The following is a 7,102-nucleotide window of genomic DNA, read 5'->3' on the forward strand; positions in this document are numbered from 1 at the left end:
GTGGGGAAGCAGGGGGGACGCGACACCCCCGAACTCGCCCAAAGCACTGCGAGGGCGAGGACTTGACTCCGCCGCACGGTCCCCGAGTGACCGCCGGCCTGGGGGTGCGCGGCGAGAGAGGGGGGTGTGGATGGGGGACAGCCCCCGCCACCCCCGCCCCGGCCCTGCGGGAGCCGCCCGGAGCGAGTCTCGCCCTCCCCGACGGGCAGTTCCCGAGGGCGGGCGCGCATTCCCCGCCTGCGGGGAGCGGGGCGGTGGCAGCCACGCCGTGAGGGGCCGGGGGCCGCAGCAGCGCACGCCCCCGCCCCCGGCGCGCAGGGAGGCTCCCGGCCGGGGGCGGCGGTGGCGGGGGGAGGACTGAGGCTGGAAAGGTGCGTGCTCGGATTGCCGGAGGGCCGGTCTCGACCCGTGCGTACGGAAATGAAGCTGCCGTTTGTGACGAGCGTGTAAGTAGCAAGAATCATTTAGGGGGAAAGGAGAAAAAAAAAAAAAAGAAAAAACATAAAAAAAAAATAAACTCTAGAGCACTTACAAGACGCTTCTGAATTATTTTAGGAGCGCCTCTTAAAAGATTCAGTTAAGGCAGCTGCTCGTTCGCCTTGCTCGATAGGATAACCTTCAGCCCTGAGTTATAATGTCCATAAATATAATTTGACTTGGAAAAAGTCTTGCAGATTTATAAGTTCAAATGAGTGTTCTTACCAGACCCATCTTCCCGTCCTGAGGACCTCTTTGTAGCTGTGAAACGGATAGTTTGCCATCCAGAGCGAGCCTGCTGGTAACCGTTATAGAACTAATGCCGTGTTAAAATGCGGTGTATAAATAAACTATACATACATTAGTGGCAGCAGAAAACCACTACTCTCAGCCGAGCCAACTTTCTGTGTGAGAGCGACAGACAGATGAAATAAAATATATGTTTACAAAGTGGGCTTTGCTTTCTGCATGAGGGCTTCAGATTGGCTGAGGGAAATTGGCGTATTCGGCTAAGTCACGTATTTGGAGAAGTTCCCTATAAAAGCAGCACAGTATTAAATGTGGAACAAACACCAGCGTAAGCCCCTGAGCTATCAGGTGACCTCGTTTGACTGTAACTAGAGTCCTCTGCTTTCTTCTCCTTATTCTGCAGCTTATGCCAAACCTTCAGGATGTCTCAGGATGTCCAGAGATTTTTCCACGCCAGTTCTGCTAATTGAGGGGGAAAAAGAGGGTCATTGCAATTATGTAATGGCTCCCTCTAGCGTGCCAGAGATACTGCTGCATTTGGGGTATGTCCCGTGTGCGTTCATCCTGTGGGGTGTGTGTGTATGAGTATATATGTATATACATATACATATAGGCTGTACACTGTGCCTAAGTGTGTACACATATGGTAACACTATTTCCACTTTCAGAGCAGGAAAGCACTAGCAGGAGTAAAAAAAAAAAATGGTTTGTATTACGGTGGCATATAATATGTAATACATTTCTGACAATGTTTCCCATACTTAGTTTAAAAAACAGCTTCAAAACCCAAGATGAATTTTACTTTTTTTTTTCTTTTTTTTTTTTTTTTTTTTGAGGAGGAGGAGGCTAGTGTCTCCATCACTTTTTTTCTCTAACCTAGTGAGTACCTTTCTTTTTTTTTTCTTTTTTTTTTATATGACTCAGCATTACACAATAAATACTCTGACTCCACAATGAAGTCAATACATCTGAGGGCACTCTGCAGTTTGTAAAACAAGTACTCGGGACTCTGAATTAAGGGAAAAACTATATAACCCTTTATACAAGTAACTGGAGTCTTTGCTTGTAAAATCTGTCTTTTTTTATCAAACATCTTGCAGCTTACAACAATCCATTGATACCAACGACATGCATGGAATACTTAGAGGAAAAATACAATCTGAAACACTAGCACTGGATCTTCAAACCTCTGACTGACTGCCAGGTGATGATGATAAATGAAACTCTTACTCCTTGCTCTACAAGTCACTTTGGTTTTGTGGTGTTAAGTTCAGCAGAGCTGCATTTTAATACTCATTTTCAGGTATGGTTGATTATTAATTATTTCTAATGATTTCTTGGAAATCATGCCATCTTGGCATCTTTACAAATTGTGGCTCTTAAACCCAATAGAGACTTAGATGCCTAACTGGAAAAATACACATTAAAAAATCGTGCCTGCATATGAATATATGCCTCTGTCAGGCTGATGTTTGTTGCATCAGACAGTTTATAACAACAAAATGGCATTTATTGATTTTAATCCACCTGTGCAAGTAATGAATATTTTATTTGTTTGATGATTTTACAGTATATCTATAATACTTTTTCATCAATTTTTTAGCACGCATTGCATATTTGATAGCTTAGACTGGCATCATAATTTCATATTCGTTCATCAGAAATTTTTGTATTTTTCACAAAGAAGAAATGGAAATGAAATGTATGATGGGAATGCAAATGAATGCCAATAATACCTATATGTTGTGCCATGTCACTGTATATTGAATATATAGTGTGTGTTTATAGCTGAAAAACAACCGAAAAAAAGAAAATAAAGAAGTGCTTATTAACAGCTTGGAGAGAAATCTGGACTGTGGAGACCCTAATACATAGAAAAAACACAAGTCCTTAATAATAGAAATACATGTATAGAAGACTTGAACTGTCTGCCAAATCAAGAAAAGCACATTAAATACTCTGTATAGGAGAAGCTCAACAGAGGAGCAAAGTCCAATATAACAACCCTAACAATTAACTATGTTTGGAGTTAAATTATGCTTTGGAATGCTACTTTTCAATATTTGAAGTATTTGTTTATTGGAAGCTATAGTTTGACATTAACCAAAATAACAAGCAGTAACAGGACACATCTCCAAACATTTTTTTTAAAAAAATTCATTTACTGAAAACATAACACAGCAGTATTCAGTCTTTTTTTTGTGAAGTGTTCATGATGAAATCTAGTACTTTATTATTCTATCTTCAGCAAAGACAGGTAAACCTTTCTTCTTTCAAAAAATAAAAAAGGAAATAAATAAGAAGTACCCTCAATCAGAAGTGTTGATATGAAAATCTTTTGTCTTGGTTTGGAGCGTGCTTAAGCATAGCACAGAATTCTCAGAACAAATATCCCTAAACAACTAAAAGAAAATAGGCAAGGAAAAGATCAATATAGTTAAATGTCAAGGTTCAGTATTTAAGTTATTTGAGCCTAAAATGTATCATTGGGAAAGCCCAAATCCAAGCAGTTTGAGAACAATAGAAAGAAGTAAAATTAGAAAGGCCAAGGAGCAAATTTGAGGTAAAAGGAATCCATATATAAGACAATTAATTACCTCCTAATAAATAAACATGCTTTACCCATGTGAGGAAGCCACGATGAAACTTTATGGCCTATATAGTTAGCTATAAAACAGAAAGTACTGCAGAGAAATTGTATTTCTGTACTCTAGTACTCATATCAAATGAAGATATTTCCTCAGGTCAACTTTTTTTTTGTAACAAAGATGAGATGTGGGTGTGTATAAGGTGTCAGTGGTGATATTCTTAAAGAGGAGAAAGCATCTAACTAAATGGTAGTCATCAAGCATTCTTACAGAATCTGAAAATGAGGTAAATGAACTGTTAAAAATATGCAGTCATTAAGATCAGTTACTATGACTGAGGATTAAAACATACGAAATGTTTCTCTTTTAAAAAGACTAAAAGGGTGATCAACAAATTGTGGTGTGGCAAGCTTTACTTTTTGTAGCAGTAGTATAAAATCGGTTAAAATAACAATTAAAAATAGAAATTATATGGCATCTAGAGAAGTGTAAGAGAAGTACCGTCCAGAAACTCGATGAAATCAATAGAAACCTTTCCACTGATTTGATTCATCCCATAGTAGCAAAGTAGCACAACTTGTGTAGACTAAAAGGGCATTCTTTCTGTTTATTGGTATTGTTTCAAAATAGTAACAGAATAGCAGATGAAACCACTTTTGTTGCTCTGTATGTGAGCAGTTTTATGTCAATTTAATTGTGAAGTCACACCAGCAAGACATGTAGAAGAGAGAGTTGCTGAGAAAGGGAACACAAAATAACAGGGCAGTAGGTAAAGGCAAGAGAGGGTGTGTCAGCAAATGATGTTAGTGGGCTAAAGGGAGAATAGGGCCCAAGAAGAGAGAAGAGTAGGAAAAGGCTGCTGAAGCAGAGCACAGGGCTATTTAAAAGGCTTCAGGCAAAGGGAATTAATGAGTAAGAACTCAGCCTGAGATTGTCACTGAAAGAGTTGATACCTATGGCTTCTATGTAGCTGGGAATACTATGCTTACAGTTACACCTGTGTCATTTTGAAAACACAAACAAACAAAAAAACACCCACAAAGATTCATTAGGCTTACAGAAATGGTAACTTTTTAGGCCAGAGGTAAGGTCTTAGGATTTGTATTCTTATGCCGCTTTTCAGCCACATTATTTAATCATTATTTAGTACAATATGCAGATACATTTTTTGCTTTTTGTATTACAGTGAAAACAGGGCACACTGAGATCAAACCCAGTGTTTCAAACAGACTAAGAAGTTTTCTTAATGAGTTTTTTTTTTAAAAAGCAATTTCTTTAAGAGCAGTTGAAATATTGAAAACTGGTTTCCTACAGGTGTGTCTTTTAATTTTCCTTTTGCTACTACTACCAGATTCCTCCTGTGTCTGATGGTTACCCTGCAGATATGAGTGGCTGGCTGAGAGGGATGTGCTGCTGGGCCAGGCAGCAGCTGCCTGGAAAGGTACAACAGCTACCTTTACTTCTCTCAGGGTATTGATTTATGTCACATACATACCCACTAACTGAAATGAAATTTAAACTGTAACCATCTTTAAACCACTTGCAAATTTGATTGAAATTGTCCAGTAGCTCACAGAGTTGCTGGGAAGAATGATGGAGAGACAGAGACACTCAGATAATGGTCAAGGGGGCTGATGTTTTTACTTGCATAGCCTCCTTTAAAAAACTTAAACATTTAAAACACTTTAGCCATTTGGTTATAACATGATGCCAGTGCTGGAGTTAGGATATGGCACAGTAATATGATCATATGACTTGACATGTTAACATAATGCATGCACTGCCAGTGGCAGTGAGATAGGAATATACTGTAAATATAGACACTAGATCTTGTAAAAAAGAAAAGGAAATATCTGCATTTTCAAATAAAGGATATTCTCTGAAGCATTTTAAAACTTTTCTGAAGCAAATATTGTATGGATTTTTCTTAAACCTGACAATTTTTGTTTGCACAGTAAATTACATCAAACCATATAGAGATCAACAACAATATGTTTTACTTCACTGAATAATGAAGTAGTTTACTGATGAAAATCTGTTTTGTGAATTATTTGTGACAAGTTTGTTAGCGAGCAGAGCACATAGACCTGTCATTATGATTTAAATATTTGTTTAGATATTTATAAACATCATTAAATTTTATGAAATACTTGTTTTAGTAGATGGGATTTAGTTTGATTGCAGTTATTGTTAATGGTTAATGTCTCCTACATCCTTTAAAGATTATATGGCAGGACAGGTTGTTGTCTTGTTCCCTTTTGGCTTAGGCTGCACTCTGGAAATATTGTGCCTTCCTTGAGAACAGTCAAATAAAGAAATTTATGGAAATGCAGGACAAAAAAGGAGAAGGAAGAAGGGGGAAAGAAAACAAAACGAGTGAGCAGAAACTCCAATAAATGCTGAGAAAAGTGAGGAACAGAACTCCTATTTAAGTCTCAGAGGGGAAGGAAAGAAAATATTCTCTTGGGGAGGGGACTGTGCATAATCTGCAAACCTGCAGAGCTGCTGGACTGGGATCATACACAGACAAGAAGACATCTTACATCAGCATGAGCCAGTGGGTGTTCATCTGCACCTTTTCTATTCTGTCTCACTTTGGATGTTTTATAAAGCTTTGTTTTGGGTAAAATCTTACCTTTGAGATTTAAAACTTTCCTGGGAGTGCTGATAGTGCTAGCTTTAAGGAAAAGGTAGAAGCAGATCAAGCTCAAAGATCTGGATAAATTGTATATATTTTGCAAATAGAAATACTGATAGAGGAAAAAGTTGGAGAAGCCAAAATCATAGAATCACAGAATGATTTGGGCTGGAAGTGACCTTAAAATCATCCAGTTCCAACACCCCTGCTACGGGCACAGACACCTTTCACTAGACCAGGTTGCTCAAAATCCCATCCAGCCTGGACTTGAATGCTTCCAGGAATGGGGAACAACAAGTTCTCTGGGCCACCTATACCAGTTCCCCATATCCCTCTTAGTAAAGAATTTCCTCCTAATACCTTATCTGAACCTACCTGCTTCCAATTTAAAGTCATTCCTCCTTGTCCTGTAGCTCTAGGCCTTTGTAATTAAAGTAACATTTTAATAACATATCTGATGATATGAAAGATCAGGAAAATCAAAGAAAATGGAGACCCCAGCAAAATTCTTGATAAATATGTTTCATGAGAGCTGTTTAAGGGCAAAATCACGTGCTGGAAAAACTCTTAAGAAAAATACCCTACCTAGTAAACTAAGGTTATTCTCAGTGAGATTTGGTATGGAACAAATCTTTTCCTTCTCTTCATTAAAACAAACAAACAAAATTACTGACCCAAGACCATCTGAGAAAGCTACTGGATATTTCTCATGCTTCTTATGCAGGAATGTCCCTAATAATATAATGATATTATATTAATATCATTAATAATAATTAATACTTTGGAATTCACTAAAATCTCAATATAGTGTGTCACTGAATCTCTTTTCTAGTATTTAGTATTACAATTGCTTCAGAGCTAATGTTTACTGGCTCTACCCAAGGAAGTGTGGTAAAGTTCAATGAATCATTTTCTCCTCACAAAGCACTACTTAGAGGTTAAAGACTGTAACATCAGTCAGACAGGTCAGCAGTTTTCATGTGAAGGAAGACCAGTCTCTTCAGAGCTGATGCTGCCACATTCCAGTATTGGTAGAAAGCAGAAGATTGAGGAAGACTCCAGAATAATTGACATGTAAAGTACTAGGTAGTCTTGATCCATAGAAATTCACCTCTGCCTCTGTATTCTTACAATTACTCTCCAGGTGGGA

The 7,102-nt window shown here is 38.3% G+C and overlaps 1 long non-coding RNA gene across 1 annotated transcript; it reads left to right on the forward strand.

The window, feature by feature from the left end:
* Nucleotides 1-276: 276 nt before the first annotated feature.
* LOC138118738 (uncharacterized) lies at nucleotides 277-2,247 on the forward strand. The gene is made up of 3 exons (XR_011155273.1): nucleotides 277-446; nucleotides 1,130-1,268; nucleotides 1,827-2,247. It is a non-coding gene; the product is annotated as an uncharacterized lncRNA (long non-coding RNA).
* The last annotated feature ends 4,855 nt before the right edge of the window (nucleotides 2,248-7,102 follow it).

This window comes from Aphelocoma coerulescens, chromosome 1 (assembly GCF_041296385.1).
Source record: "Aphelocoma coerulescens isolate FSJ_1873_10779 chromosome 1, UR_Acoe_1.0, whole genome shotgun sequence".
NCBI classification, from domain to species: Eukaryota; Metazoa; Chordata; class Aves; order Passeriformes; family Corvidae; genus Aphelocoma; species Aphelocoma coerulescens.